The sequence below is a fragment of the Argentina anserina genome, chromosome 7 (assembly GCF_933775445.1).
Source record: "Argentina anserina chromosome 7, drPotAnse1.1, whole genome shotgun sequence".
Lineage (NCBI taxonomy): Eukaryota > Viridiplantae > Streptophyta > Magnoliopsida > Rosales > Rosaceae > Argentina > Argentina anserina.
Window position 1 is genome coordinate 587574 of NC_065878.1, and position 17473 is coordinate 605046.

The 17473-nt window shown below is 36.7% G+C and overlaps 1 pseudogene; it reads right to left on the bottom strand.

Annotated features, from left to right (window-relative positions):
* Nucleotides 1-1965: 1965 nt before the first annotated feature.
* Nucleotides 1966-6966, bottom strand: LOC126802570 (linoleate 13S-lipoxygenase 2-1, chloroplastic-like; annotated as a pseudogene).
* Nucleotides 6967-17473: the final 10507 nt, after the last annotated feature.

Below are 17473 nucleotides of genomic sequence, written 5' to 3' on the forward strand. Positions count from 1 at the left end.
TAGGTATTTTATTGCTACTTATGTCTTGTCAAAACGTATAATTCTGGTGATTAATTGTTTTCTTCTACTGTTGCTTCTCTGGTCAAGTAATTGGTGTAAAATATATTAATACAATCGTACTTATGGATATGTAGGGCACGGTTTCTTACTGGAATCCACGTCCTCTGCCACAGTCTCCCCGGCCACAGTCTATCAAAACATTAGAGTCCGAAACAAATTAAGCTGCTGCAATCTTTGGTCCGTTGCGACTTCTTCGAGTTTGTCTTGATAGCAGTAGACCTTGAGATCGACATCCTCCTAGACATTACCAAACAGTAAAGCTTCAGGGATGAAGAGCAGAAGGTACCACCGCAAGGCTGTGCTCGGACAACTTGTTCGCAGGCGCGCGCTTCCTCCTCCTCCTCCTCCTTATCCCGATGGCACAAAGATCAGCAGCATAGGACGACTCAGGGAGGGAATGAACATAAACACTCCGATTCTCCATCAACAATTGGGGCAAGCCAGACAACCTCGGTGCAACAAAAGTAGGCTGAAAGTAGCCTCGAAGCATCGTAGTAGCAGCAGTAGGTGAGTAAGGTGTCGCCGATGGAGTCGCGATCGGGGCGGTGTTGGATGCATTTGCCTCCTTTCTAGAACCGCAATAATTAATCATCATGCAAGTCTGACAGTGCCTAATTAAGATTCTAAGAATTCTGTCATACTTGAAAGTCATTGAAATCAATGGGGTAGGAAACCCTAACCCTAGCTGTTAACCTGCATGATCGGGCCGATTGTTGTTTTCACTGACGAGATTGTAACAGCAATCATCAAAGCCACGTGATTCATGATTTCCATGTATATCCAAATAAAGTCAAGAGGCACTGCAGCGATGTTGGAAAACCAATTATAATCGTTGAGAAGCAACAAGGGGCAACCTCTTCGCCTATAAGGAAGATCACGACCAGTCTGCAAACACAGAGAAACACATCAGCATTTGTAGCCACTCCCACAAAGATGGAGAGACGTACACTACATCGATTGGACAACGTATACCATGGATCGGAAGAGATGCCGCACAAGAAAGAAATTAACCTAAAAATCCTAATTAAATGGAGCGAGAAAAAAAGAACATGAACCACAGTTTTTTAAATTCTGATCTTAAACTTTGTTTGTTTTCACAAAACTTGATTCAAAGGTGAAGATGGGGTATCGGCAGAGATAGTTTGGATGTTGTTGGTTGCTTCTGGTGCTCCTAGTTATATAACTTATTTTCCAAGAAGTGCAGCAGTGATGCTTATGTAGTCGCCATGTATAGAGGGGGATATTTTGTAGTTAGGGGTTGAGCTTGGTTGGCTCATAGACGACATCACTGATGATCGACCAGTAATTTTTTCTAGGAAGGAAGAGATTTAGAATGGGGAACGGTGTTCTGTATTTTTCTTTTTAGTTGAATAAAATTCTTATAGTTCTAGCTCGATCCTAAGTCCTAACACAAAAATATGTTTATTTGATTTAAGCCTAGCATACATGTCTAATCGTATCAACTGTACGCATTGTTTTAAAAAGCGAAAGCGTACCCAAGGCGTTTTCTTAAGAGCCTTGAGCTTTAGAACTTGAGGCTCATAAGACGTAAGCCTTATGTTATAAAAAATTAGTAGTTAAATGTGTAAATATATAATTATACAAATACAAAAAAACAAATATACATAAGAACTTACCAATTTATTGCATTTAGATATAATGAAATTCATAATTCAAACGTTTTAGATAGTTTTCATCAAATTAAAATATTATATAAATAAATATAAGTATCCTTTTAAAATATTCTTTTCTAAGGCGTAGTAAAATGCGTAAAAAACGTAACATAAGGCGTAAAAGGCGAGCTTCGGTGTCTAGACCGAAAAACAGAGACGTTATGTAAGTAGCTTTAAGCTTTTTAAGTCTCAGGCGAGCTTTGAGGAGAGTTTTTTTAAAACATTGACTGTACGTGCAAAACAAACCTTATTATATAATGACTAGTTTGATCACTTGCGCATCATGCATTCAAGCCTCATAGCTGTAATTAATAATGCAGACACCTCGTGATATTGATTCCTCGGGCGCCACAATTATTACATATATAGTCAAATCCATCAAAGAATAGAATTTAGATGGAGATGCTATTAGGGACTCCCATTCCTGTGACCCCGGGTTTTGAGAATGGTTTCAGAAGCTCATATGGAACAACCCCTGCTCTAACTCTGTTTCTCAGGTTCTTATCGACGTTCCTCTCATTAATAATTCTTTCAAGCTCTTTTAAATTGTCTTTGAAACACTCGAATGCGTCCATTATAACAGGATTTTCAGTCCAAGATGGCTCCAAAATTTCACCTATATACTCCTCATCAGGTGAATGTGTCGATAGCACATCTAACACGGCCATCACTGTTGTTGCCTGAACCTTGGAAGGAAAGCAGTTTAGCAGTGTTGTTTCGGGTTTCGTCATAAAATTATCGAAATCCTCATCTGATGGATCTTCACATGGCATGATGGTCCGAGCTATTGTAGGTCTGTTAGGAAAGTATCCAGCATATATGTACTGTCCAAAGTTCACTGCTGCATGATGACCAGATGCCACCCAAATTATTGTTGTCAAAACATGAATGAGATCTTCTGTGCTTTTCAGAACACGCCACCATGGCTCATCTTTTTTATCTTCATGGCCTTTGGTTCTAACTTCTATCCACCAACCCTGAAGCTCCTGATCGCATTCAACAACACTAGCGTCTCGGTAGTAGTGGTTACATATTTTCTCACCCATTTCTTAATGGCATCCCAAAGAATAAGTCCATCGTTTGCAAAAGGGTAGTCTTCAATTGTTAGCTTGAGACCATGCTTGGCAGTAGGATCCTCAACTGCCATTCCCCTGAAAGTAATTTAAACATATTAACTTGCAATTGAAACTCTATGGTACTCTAGGGTATTTTGCTACTCAACTAGGTACCAAATATAGAGTATATATACCGGACTTCTTTGTACAGCATAATGTGGAATAAGTATTGCAGTCTGATCCTATAATATACCTTCTTATCAAATCTGCTGGCAAAGCTTCCATGTCAAAGCGCCAGAGCTTGTCATAGGCAGCAGAACTGAGCTCCATAGAGTACTTTCCTGGTGAAAAGCTACTCTCAATAACTCCGCCTGCATTAATAAGGCTTTCACGAGCCAGGGCATTGATTTCCATTGTGAACCGAAAATGAGGACAAAGAAGTCTATAGATTGGATGCATAAGACTCATTTGCCAGTTAGCTGCAATTATGTATGGCTCTGTAACACAATGAGTCCGCAGCCTGTGAAAATAATTGTAATTACAGACAAGTTAGCCCAAAAATACTATGTATATAACTGATTTTTACTAACGTCCGGTTACTATATGCCAAGAAGAATAAGAATTTGAACCAAGTGTTGTATTACTGTCTTACCAGTGGATCACAAGCTGATGATAGCCAGAGTCATGGGCACAAACATGAGCTTTAGCAAGCCTCCATAGCCAGACACCTGTGGCATCCCAGCATGGGATGAAGACTTGCTTCCATTGTGGCTTGTCACCAAGTGGTGGCCGAGTAAGTTCAATAGCAATAGGCCTCAGACAACCATTCTCAGTGAGAAAGAATAGTGTCCGAGAACCATACAATGTGGTCCCTTCAATTTATCTCACTTTGTTCACTAAAGGAATAAGCAGGTCATGATAATCCAAAAGAAACAGAAGAGGCAATTAACACAAATGGTGTTGCATAAATACACGAATAGTTCATAAAAAGTCAGATGCATCAGAAGGGGGGAAAATTTGTCCACTCGAACAGATAGATGATCAAAACAGGAGGACTTGATGAGGTCAATGCTGTACAGAATGTGAGAATAGCAAGCTAGGGGTTTCATAGTCTACCTCATTTACAGTCATGAAACCCTTAATCTCTTTCGCCACCAGTTCAGTTGTGATCAATGATTCAGGGGAGCCGTAAGTCTCAGGATCAAGTTTACTTTTCGGTGGCCATTCCTGTAATGGATAAGTAAATCAAGAAAACAAGAGCTGAGGGCCACAAGAGAAAGAAGTGAAAGAAAGATGTAACAACTAAAACACAGAAGTAAGAAAGGCGAGAAAGACAAAGAAACCACATGTTTTTGTTTACTATGGTAGTAAAAAAGTTGTATCCAATTAATCACAAGGTACGAATACCTATTATACCTTAACCAGCTCAATACTAAAGGGATTAAGACCAGCTAGAGTTTGCCGAGAAAATTCTTCGTCTCTAAACCAAGAAAATCTATCACCTGCAACGCAAGAGAAAATCAAGAGTTAACAATTTAAGAGATTCTTCCTTGGAAGTTCTGCACATACAGACATAAAGAAAGGACGCAGGAGGCATACGGTCAAGCATTGCAGGGGTCTCAAAGAGCGGCAAATCTTTCTGGCCATCACTGATAGCCCTCACTAGCCTTGGAATGACTGATCTTAAAAATCCAACTGTTTTGGGCTGAGGCAGTTCGATGCCTTCGTTAAACAATGAGTCTATTTCTTTAAAGAGCGGAAATCCCAATTTCCGATCAAGTGATACCTCAAGCTGAGGGAGCAAAGCGTGCAGCACAGATTTTAGTGTCTTTCCTGAGAATGTCAGATGTTTCTCTTCTGAAAACGCTTCATCTCTTGGTATATACACACTGGAGCTTCTTTCTTCAGATAATGGGTCTGCATTGACATTTGACAATAGAAAATAAAATAACTTTAAACTTAGACATGCTCTTGATCTACTGAGAAAACTATCGAAAGATGGAAACAGTTTTGTTTACTGCTAATGTTGGGTAGTTACCATTTTCAGTGTGCGGACGTCCTGTTCTGCAGCGCCTAGGGTATGGAAGCTCCTTGCCGCCGAGGACTGGCCTAGTCAGATTGTTATCTGGATCTCCGAGATCATTGTATTTATCATAATCGTAAATTCTGTCGGATGTTTTTCTCTCACCCTCTCCATTTCCTCGTAAAATTTGCAGCTCCATTTCTCTCAGGCTCTTCAACCCGCTTGGAGTTTCTGATGGTAAGTAGGACTGGTTCGTTGTGCGCACAGATTAACATAATAGAATTCATGAACTGAGCATTGTGATAAGTCATATTCTAACGAGAAAGAAAAGTGCACGTGCATCTGGATCGATCATTCCTTGTTGGTGAAGAAAACTCTCTTCTGTGCACTAAAATGCTTGGGATGAACCCACGAGGTGCAGCGAGAGGAGTCATTTGGAAAGCCGGTGAGGTCGATGGTCTGGATGTAAATCTCCTTGTGGTGCAGATTCTCAACGAGAACAGCTCCAATTTCTCCAAAAGCTGCTGGGATGGTGAAGTCGCTCTCATATACAACCTCCGCGGCGTCTCTCCTTACTCTGTGCGAGTGCCCCTTGACCGCCTCCTTCTCTTTTCCCGTCTCTACCAGAAACAATTAAATCACGAAATTATATATGGGTGAACTTTAAAAACCTTCAAGAATAGACAACCCAAGCGAGACCTAATCGGCCCAAACTGAAAAAACAAAACAAAACGTATTAAAACAGCCGAAATTCTTGTGTGCGACGCAATCGTAGCCATTAAATATAATGAATACTCAGGGTTCACCGTGCATTTATATGATTTCCTCTAATTCAGCCGTTCAAAGTTCAAACTATATGTAAAATGCACACCGTGCACCGAATATGCTTGGTTAAAACAACAACTTTTTTTCTTCCTTCCTTTAATTACCGTTTACATCTTTTTATCTACCATTAAATACCGTCTTTAAAATTGTTGTTGCTGGCCACCTATTGGATGTTAGGGCTAGTTTGATATCGCTGCAACTTTTATTTTAAAAAAATATATGTTGCTGTTATTCAGTGAGAATAATTAGCTGTGAATTAAAATAATATTTTATTTGATAAATAATTTTTACAAGTATTGTTAAATTAGACGGTTTAGTAAGTTTTTTTAACAAAAAAAAAAGATATAATTTTATTTCAACAAATTAAGAATGAATATTATTTAGGAATTTTTTTTAATCAAAGCGTCTACTTGTCATAAAATGGTAAAGTACGTACATCAACATATATAAACATAGAACACTCATTAAGGCTTTATCAAATTAATGGAACCAAACGAAATAAATTAAATAAGAAAATCCACACATCAATATCAGTAAACCATAAACATGCAATCTAAACTAACCCGAGAATTGTGAGGCATAGCTCACTTATTTCGACTATTTTGAGATCGCCTTCGAAGCCATCTTGTAGGAGCCACCGTCAAGAAGGAGCCTCTCTAATAGGCGAAGAAACCAAGAAGCAAAGACCATCCAGGCATCCACCAAGATTCCAAACACGAGCCCAAAAGTGAATGGGCATGAAAAAACAGGCGCACATCTCCCTCACTAGTCCAAGGTCACATGTCATGTACCCAAAGTGATTTGGGCACCCAACTTACAGTCAGCAGCACAAGCTGTTGACCACCGTCATGAATCTCCGCTGAAGGCTGCCTATCCAAAGATAAACCAACCCGGTTGAGCACAACCCCATCGCGAGTGACCAACTCAGCCAATCACCACCGGAGCACACCAAGCCACACCAACAATGGAGAACATGGACCCTAGATTCAGTGACCCAGTTGGAAGACACCCCAACTGACCCGACCCAACGTCTCAACTCCAACCGATGCGGCTATGTTGAACTCAAACATGAATGGGGATGGGGTTGCCTAGACATGAGGACGTCGGTGTCCCAATTTGGAAGCAACCACTCCACCCATTTGAGAACCTCGACAACATAGCCAAGACCCGACTAACCGACCTCACCCGCTCCAGATGCACGAACATGGCGCTGAAGGATCTCCTTGCTCCCATCAAATTCATCTCTACAACCCCTCGGGAGGGGAAAACCCAACCTAGAGGCCAATGGTGCCAAGCCGCCAAGGGGAAACCCTGGCGGAGCTCCTCTCATCTCAAGAGAACGCCCATATGTATGCTATTTAAGAGTCTTACTTGAGATTAAAAAAAAATTCATTGAGTTTTAAATAAAGAGAGCTGTTAAAACTAACCCTAGGGCTGCTCTTAAAAGGTACTCGGAGTGATTTAACAAAAAATGAAACTATCGAACAACGTCTAATTCTTCATACTGACCATTACTAATTCCATGATATGATTTTGATGAATTTATGACGAAGACTAGCTGAATATGTCTAGCATCACTAATCTACTATTCCAGACTTCCAGTAACACTCGAGCTACTTAAGACTGGTAGGTAGTTTGATTAAACAATGAATTATTTATATATGTTTACAGAAAAATGGTTAGTGTGTACATGTCAAAAACACCTCATACAGTTAGATGCCAGCTTCTAAATTTGAACTTAGATCTAAAACAACAAAAGTTTACATGTAGGAAGGGCTAAAAAGAATTAGGAATCTTACGAGTAAGAAACTAAACACAATAATGACAATATTACTCGTCATATATATATATATATATATATGTACGTCGTCGTTTATGTGTTAGAATCGAGCAATCGAACAAATGAACAATACTAAAAGCATGGCGCAATAGGCTTTAGCTTTAGCTTTAGCGAGGTCGTTCCTGCATATACTCAGAAAAGCATGGCTCAATGGTTTTAGTTTTAGCTTTAGCTTTAGCAATCGAACAATGTGTATATATTGGATTTGTCTTTTGGCTCAATGTGGCTGGAATTGGATTTGTCTTTTTGGGTGCTAAGGGAAAAAAATTGGTGTAATGACCTTTATATGTCGCTCTACTGGTAAAAATTGGTGTAACACTATTGGTAAACAGAAAAAATAAGTGATTTCATATATTTATATATGGGGTATTTTAGTAATTAAATTAATTTAGTAATGACCTTTATATGTCGATTGTAAATAAACGACATCAATCGTAATTAGTATTGTTTATGTTCTAATTTCATGTTGTAAGTAAATCGTTCAATAGAATTGAAACATCCACATCCAAATCCATTTCGTCTCCGATTCCTAATCAATTTCATTCCTGATGAGTTCTATTCTAAATTAGTAAGTGTGTCATTAATGTGTAGATCACCTTTATAAAATTTCAGCCAAAATGATGATCGTTAAGGTATCAATCTTGGTGAAAGCAATAGACTTGCCAAATCTGTCAAACATGAACTATTAACGCTTATAAGTCTAAATCTCAGCTTTGAATGTCTTAAAGACTTCTAATTTGGCTGAAATTTTACAAAGATCATTTACATATTAGACCCTAAAATATATACATGGCCCTTCTAGTGAGAGATCTTTTTTTTGTTTAAAAAAGAGATAGGTCACTTGTTCAACTTTTCAATTACATTTTAATATCTCTACCATTCAATTTTTTTGGTCTAATATGTACATAGACCTTTTAGTGAGGGATCTTTTTTTTTTGTTTAAAAAAGAGAGATGTCACTTGTCCAACTACTCGATTACATTTCAACATCGATCTTTACTATTTAAATTTTCTAATATGTACAAGACCCTTCTAGTGAGGGATTCTTTTTTGTTTAAAAATGGGATCGGTCACTTGTTAAACTTCTTGATTACATTTCAACATCTCCACTGTTCAAATTTTAGAACTCTTTAGTGAAAGGACCCTCATACATATACGTGTGTGTGTGTATATATATATAGTTATTAAAATGTACGTACTCAAAATATGATATATCAAAATTGTGTTTTTGACCTTCTAGATCGAGCCAGCTAAAGTAAATTGCGGGACTAATCAGATCAATGGTCCTCGACTTTGGATCATAATTTGGGTTTCTGCTCTTATCTACCGTTCTTGTCGTAGCTAGCTTGGCACCTCAATTGCAATAACGCCTAGCTTAACCCCAAGTATATGAAACTAATATAATGTCAATGACCGGTAGGTTTGACAAACAATTTATCAGTCAATTAGAAAAAAAAGCTTTTTGGCTAAAATCCTCAACGATACATGTTTAAATTACTACGAAATGTGTCTTCTTTCTCACGTCCTTATTATAGAGCACACACAAGAGGTCCATAGACTTAACCTAACAATTGACTCTCTCTTACAACGACTCTAGACCTAATAACCATTTGACAAAACTTTAATTAATCACGGAAGAAAATTCTGCGTGAATCAAATCAAATCAAATTATTCGTTCATTTCTACTCTATTAATTCTACAATATACATACAGTCGTGAAGGAACACTTCTATATATATATTGATCATGTGGGAATTAAGATATACAATTTTGAGTCTGCGGCGGCTCACGAAACATTTTTCTAATATTCATATACAGTCACCATATGGTAAAATTATTAAATACAACAGTTAGCTGGTTGGTCGAGGATGGAATGTTGTTATAGAATTAAATGGAATGCTCTCATATATTCTGTAACCCAAGTTTGTATGCAAGTGCCTGTGACACATGCGGGCAGGTCTTTTCAATTGGATTTATCTCAGATTTATATTGCCCATCTGATTTCAGCAGGTCTGATAGTGCGGATTAGTGCCAAAGGGATTATCCTATTTCCTAGATTGTACGTTGGATCCTTGTACGTTTCATAATATATATTTATCTAGTGAAGCTACAATCTTAGAGTTCTTAAAGAAATAAGGATATTTCAGTATACACCCAATTTTTAAAAGCTCTTTTAAGAGAAACTCATTTAGTTTTTTCTTTATTATATATTGAATTATTGTCATTTTCTTTAATTTAATTTACAAAATGCCACTATTAAAAACTGATTAGTCAATCAACAAATTATGCTCTTATTTACTACCTTAATTATAAATTTTCATTGTCTCTTAATAATTACAGTTATTAATGGAACATTCCTTAATTACATATTTAGATTTCATAAACTTTTCAAATTTAAATCTATTCAATATCAAAATCACTTCATGGTGATACAAACTTTTCATTTTTTTGAATAATTTAAACATTCTATTTCATAAGTAGACTTCAACAACAATGCAACCTACGTTTGAGGTAGAGATATAATTTCCCCCCCTATAAAATAGGTTTTTTTTAATTACAACCTAATGATTATGTATATATCTATATGGATGTTTACATGCTTTCTAGGATTTTTTACATTAGTTTGGATCCTCTCCTCATATTGCCTCATAACGAAATCTTAACCATCTAATACGACTGGAAAGCCATTATCGTCCTTCTCTTCCTCTCACGCCTCTCTCTTCCAAACATCGATATCTTCTGGAAAACAATTGAGAGAAGAAACCAAATATAGAGTATGCGACATGGTAACCAAGCTCGCCGGCTCGGCCACCTTGATGAGGGCCCATGTCAGCAGCTCCTTGTTTCTTAATGACAATGACCACCATCTTTACTTGGGCTCAGCCCGTCAGCCACTCAAGTCATGTGAGTATTGAATCCGGCGGGTTCTAGGTATTAATTCATAAACTTTGGGTGTAGGATTCATAAATTTTATGAAAAAGGAAAGTGGGTTTTGTTAGAAATGGAGGAAATGGGCAGTGGGCAATCTGGATTTTGGTTTGAGTGGTTGAAGATTGTGGCGGAAGCCTTGCGACATTTCGATTAAGAAGACATATAGAAGAGCTATTCTCCTATATTCATTTAATATTTAGGGTTATCTTGAAACGTTGATTTAAAATGATCAAAATTTTGAGGTGTCGTGATTGAAAATTCACATAACAGTGTGTCTTGAATGCTTGATCACCTAGAGATTGTAAAGACTAAAGAGGTGATAAAAACACCAATCTTGCCACTGAACCCAGAATCTACAGAGGCATGAAGAGACTGATTTTGGGAGAGAAGAAAATGACGCGAAGAGAAGGACACGAGATGATATCATGAGAAGAACTAAAATATCTTTAAAATTAAAGTTAGAGAAATCTTGGCCTTTCATTTATTTTGGATGGCTTAGATTAAGTTATAAGGCAATATGAGGAGAGGGTTATGAGGAGAGGATTCCAGTCTTTTTTACATAAACCTGTGTGTTATGTATTCTATCATTCCAATGAAGTTGAATTTGAAATTTAATTAATATGCATGTTTCTATCTATTAGGTATTAGTAGAGTGTCAAAAAAAAAATTGAAACCTAGAACAAATTATACCTTACCATACAAAAGCTCATGATTCAAAAAGAAAAGATTTAAGAAAACATATATATATATATATATACAAACATATTACATGGATAATGACATACATACCTTATTGGTAGATTGAAAGTTTCAAACGAATGATACAAATTGTCACATCCCGAATGGGAAAATGACCGTAATTGAATGGTAAAATAGAAAGTTAACAAGCGAACAAACGAACGTAGTTCGACTTGAACACTCGATAACTGAAAATCTGCTTAAATTTTTCGCGAAATGAAACGAGCTGACAAGTTTACAAAGAAAGAGACCTTTACATTTCCAACACAAAAGAATATTTACTAAGATATACGCAAGTGGTATAACAAAGTTTCAAGTAACGGAAATAAGTGGGTGTCACCAGCCCATAACTAAAAAGCAACCCAAGATAAACAAGAATGGTGACAGCAATGAAATCACAACCTCGGAATAAAAGGTTTAATGTACAAACATCGATAAAGAATAATATACAAAGGATTAGTCTAAACATAATAAATTCAAATGAAATGTACTTCTAACTTTTTGTATCCTAAGCCCCGAAATAAGTCTAGAAACCTGCAAGGAATCTAAAGTAGGGTTGAGCTTCGTCCTCGCTCACCCAGTAGGGGCCATCCCACCAATGTGGTTTAAAAATAAGATTGGCTAAGTTTTATAAAACCTTAAAACATTTAGATATGAGCATGCTCCTTAAATCATTTAATATGAAACATGCTAAGTTTGATAATTACAGGAAAATAATACAAAACATGCATGATGGCCATCAATAATATCAAGTCAGTGGTGACCGATCCTAACGACTAGTAGGCGAATGAGTCACCTCGTAAGTCGAGGCCAACTGCCTTTGTTGAAACAATAAAGGAGTGAGAGTGTCTATTTCCTGGAATGCCCTCAATAATACTTAATATGTTAGATCCAAATCTTAAAACAAGGCATTGCCCCTCCGAATGTTTACGGTTTTCGACACCGATGGGTCACTGGATTACCTGGCCCCATACACTCTCAAGTCTACTCACTCATAATCGATCTGCCTATCCTCGGGTTTTAGCATTTCTAAAATTATATATGCATTTCCAACAATAAACATCACTGAGGCATAGACAATGAATTTTAACGGGCACGAAATACACAAAAGGGGTTAGTTCACCCTACCTAGAATATTCGAAGCCAATGCTCAATCCACGATCTTGCTTCCGCTCAACTAAAGTCTTCGCCAAGTATCCAAGTCTCGGAATAATTGATCAACGAGCGACTGTAAATATAAAAATAATTTAAAAGTCGCTACACGAACGAAATAAGAGATTTGACTCCTTATTCCCGGTTTGACCAAAGTGATGGTCAAATATCGATTATAGCTAACTATGCTACCCATTTATCGACATATTTCTTTAAGTACTATCGAGTACTCGTATTTATTACCTTAGTCACACTCAAACAAATACTTAACAAAATTATTATGTTGACAATATAAGGTAGTGTAACTTACGACTTAGATTTCTAAGTCGTATTAGCTATAAATCGATATCTCTAAAATTACTAAGGACACCAAAAATAGATCTCCCAATTCAAAACTTGACGAACGCATAAATGGAGAAGGATGGGAAATCTACCTCAAAGAGTCTTAGCCAAAAAGAATGATTGCATGTCGGAAAAATGGATATCAATGCTGTAATCTCCTTTTTCTCCTTTGCTCTCCAACAAGGCTATATGCATACGAATTTATGCATTACAATTAAATTCCATACTTAAAAATCAATAAGGTAATAATCCCAAATAACTGGGGGGTTTACCTTCAGTGATTTCCAGGAAATAATGACTATCATTCAAACTCCTTCTTCTCCTTTGTGATAAGAGCAATTTATGCGACGTTCTTAACATGATTTTACCTTAATTTGTATTTTGCTTAGCCCTTTGATGGTTGCTCGATTACTCGACATCAATATTTAACCCTGTACGCATCATTAGTAGTATAAAGCAAGAGAGTATCGTTCACAAACCGGGGATCCAGCCAGGGCTTAGGATCACAAACAATTAACACGAATTCATAAACATATAAAAGAGTTGAGATATAGGTTCGGCATTCAAAGATAAAAACAGAAAATAAAACCTAAACTAATATATACATGTGGTCAACCAACCAACACACAATACATCACCAAAACAATTCACATAGAGAAATAGAAAACAAGTTCTATGTCTCCTTTTAAAATCATGCCGAGACTTCCTTATAAACACTTAAGGTTGGATCATGCAATTAGGGTTCTAAGCAGTAACCTGATCACATAGACACTTAACACATTCGATTAATACCAAGCAGCCACAATCGAAATCTAACATGTTCATCTTTATCATGTAATTTTAAAGCCATGCACATTGAATTCGTTAAACATGTCACCTACTTAACCAACAACCATGCAATTCAAAATTCACATATCAAAGAAGAAACATGTTCTTAGCATGAGTCTTTAATCCAACAACCTAAATATCATGCTACAAGCATAATCATAACACTTAGGAATCGAAATTATCCATAGATAGTACACGACATAAACCAAAACAGAAAATTCATAAAACCAAAACATGAATTCGCATCTTTATATAAATTGAATCAAGTAGCTATTTGATAGACAAAATTGAAACAAGATTACTCTACACAAATCGCATACACAATCCAAGAACAAGAAAACCAAAACTGAATTAATCAAAGAGAGAATCATGGTTACACTTTATCAATCAAACGATTCTACAAGGTGTAGCCGTGACTTCTAAGGGGATGGAACCTCTTCACAAGCGTGCTTGAAGGCTAAGGATGATGGTGGAGAATGGTGGAATTGATTTTAGGATTTTCTGATTTGGGGAGTATGTAATTCGGTAAAGCTTTGACTTGTATGTGCGCAAGGTTGATGATCAATGAATGTGGAGGCCGTGCCTCTATATATAGGAGTCACAAAACCCTCTTTGCCGTCCCTTTTAGGAGATAGAATCCAATTGGGAAGCTGAAATCTTATTTGATATTGATTTTGATTCATGTACTCCAAATCCAACTTGATGTAGGAAACCAAATCCAATAGGGAGAACACATATGGGCTGCATGGCATCTCTCCTTGTTCAACTAGGAATAGCTAGGCTGGTCTCTTCTTCTCCTTCTTCAACTCGGATATGATTTCCTTGTCTCACTAGGAATGCATCACGACATTACTACTTCCTTTCCAAGTATGATTTGTCTTTCCTGAAAGAAATCGACGATTAAGGAATATGAAAGAATGAAAATAGGAAAGTAGAATCCTCGTCGAGTAAGGAATCCTAGCTCAATAAGGATTTCTAAGACTTAGCACAATTTAATCATCAATTCATCTAAATTCGGTATAGCTCTACTTAGAACATACAAATGACAATTATGAACATAAAACAACTAAATAAGAAGTAACAAAGCATAAGAATAGGGCATATATACATTAAGAACGTCACACTTTGTGCTCTTATCAACAACCCCACACTTAGACTTTGCTAGTCCATTAGCAAACACTAAAAAGGGAAATCAAAACATAAAACAAAAAACCAATACACTAAAACTAACGACACAACTAATAATGCCTTCAACATTTTGTCTCAGAGATCTTCAAACTAATAGCATCAAGAATAACACTCAATCGAAATAGATAATATGAATTCAATTGTTAATAAACATGGGATTTCGTTTAACAAGTAAGACATGACGGAAACAAAGGTGAAATTAAGCTCGACATGTTCAAAACAAGTTCAAATTCAACTCACATAGGATATGCACTCCAAATATTTTCTCTCAAGAACATGGCAAATGCTTAAAAGCTTTTCACACACAAGAGTTATGAACATAGTGAAATCAAAAACCTCATGAAAGATACCAATCATATGCACAAATGAACCCAAACCATATGTTTACTCATGAAAAAAACTCCACAGATCAAGAGCTACTGATTTTAAGAATCATACGGATCTTTAAAAAAGGGTAGGCTTAGGCTCGGCATGAATACATTTTTCAGGGTAAAGGAATCACAAAGGTCATCCTCAAGACTTAGCAGAGCAAAACTTCTACCTTATGTCGCCATACTTCATAAACAAGGGCCAAGTATCATCATGTTAGACCCATTCTTCACTTTACACATTGTGAAAATGAACAAAGGCTAAAGTATAACATTATTGAGCCTTCAACAAATACATCACAACTCCAAATTCACATATACAATTGCCATGCTGTGACATCTTCATCATCATTCATTTTTTTTTCTTTTCATACTTCATACTTTTTTTTCATTTTTTTTTCAAACCGTGTATATATACTTTTTTTCCTTCTTGTTTTCACACGGCATCATTCATTTCATTTTTCTTTTCATACTTCATACTCTTTTCATGGCATACTTACATACAATAGCATAACTCCACACTTGAATCAAATCATCACTCCATATTAACTCCAAGAATCGGCTCTGCCAAGCCTCAAAGACAATGTAGAGATATAACTATACTGAGTAAGGATATAACATGTTGGTAATGAAAGAAAATGCTTAACGTAGGCTCAAATGAGTTAACACTAAGGTTTCCTACGCAAGGATCAATTAAGGAATACAGCTTTTTGGCTTAAGTGGTGGAAATCCTAAAAAGATCTAACAATCATTTTCAAAATCAGAGTATATTATAACATAAAGCTTCGCAAGTTTCACAAAGTAAGTTCTAGCATTCTCTAGTTCATTGCAATTATATGGCATATGAATTGATCAAAATAGATATAATGAGGTTATAAAGCCAAGAAACGATAGAATAAACTCTCCAAATAAATGCACAATATATGGCTCGAATCTCACATAGGTTACATGAATCAAACAAGTAAGGAACATGCTCATTTTGTACCTAAGTTTCAAAATCCTCATCTACTACATGTTCGTACAAAATCTACACATCGATTAACCATCAAATAACAATTAAGTTCAATTCAATATCGTGATCATCTATCAACCATAAATTCAAAGATCAACTTATCCTAGACAGTTAAAGGCATACATAGGACCCAAAACAAAAACAACTTAACAAAACAACTTAAAAATCGAAAAACAAAACCAAAAATAACACTAAAAATCGAAAAACAAAACATAAAAATCGAAACACATAAACATCAAACAATAAAATACAACGAATGATGTATACCCCACCCCACACTTAAAACTTACATTGCCCTCAATGTACAATATGATAAGCAACGAAAATTAAAAAGAGATAAGGGATAAGAAAATGCAAACACTCGTTGATGGCTCCTTCATTGGCTTAAGTTTAGAGTCTATAGCCTATACTATCTCCAAAATATCACTTGCTTGCCGTAGGATCAAGGAGAGACGTCTCCTCCACGTTATGCTCTACAAAATTCTCATAGTACGGCTTCAAGCGATGTCCATTGACAGTGAATTCCTTTCCATGCACCATACTTTTGATCTGAATAGCACTAGATGAAAAAACATTAGTAACAACAAACGGTCCAAGCCACCTAGAACGGAGCTTGTCCGGAAACAATCTAAGTCGAGAATTAAACAAAAGAACTTTCTGCCTAACGAGAAAGTGTTTCTTCCTAATCATGCGGTCATGGAACGTCTTAGTCTTCTCCTTGTAAACCATTGCCGAATCATAGGCCTCATTTCTAATCTCTTCAAGCTCATGCAATTGTAACTTCCTATGTAATCCGGCCTCATCAATGTCCATGTTAAAAATTTTCACAGCCCACCATGCACGATGTTCAAGTTCTACAGGCAGATGGCACGCCTTGCCATAGACTAATCGAAATGGTGACATGTCAAGAGGAGTCTTGTATGCCTTCCAAATGGCAAGAACCAATCCGGCAGTGTCATGATAGGTGCCGAAGTTAAGAGCCTCTTCAAGGTCTCAAATGCATGCTTGCAATCTTCATCAAAGTGAAAGGGAACGTCTTTTTGAAGCAATGAACTCATTGGTCTCGCAATCTTGAAAAAGTCCTTGATAAACCTACGATAGAAACCTGCATGTCCAAGAAACGATCGAACATCCCTCACGTTTGTGGGGAGGGGTAAGTGATGCACAAGATCTATTTTAGACTTATCAACCTCAATTCCTCTAGATGAAACAATATGGCCTAAGACAATGCCTTGCGTAACCATGAAATGACTTTTTTCCCAATTCAAAACCAAGTTATTTTCTTCAAAACGTTTAAGCACAAGTTCAACATTCTCTAGACATGTTTCGAAATTTTCACCATAAATAGAAAAATCATCCATGAAAACTTCAATTTTGAACCAATATACTCAGAGAAAATGTGATACTCGTTATCTTTGTTCTTTACCACCGTGATTCCT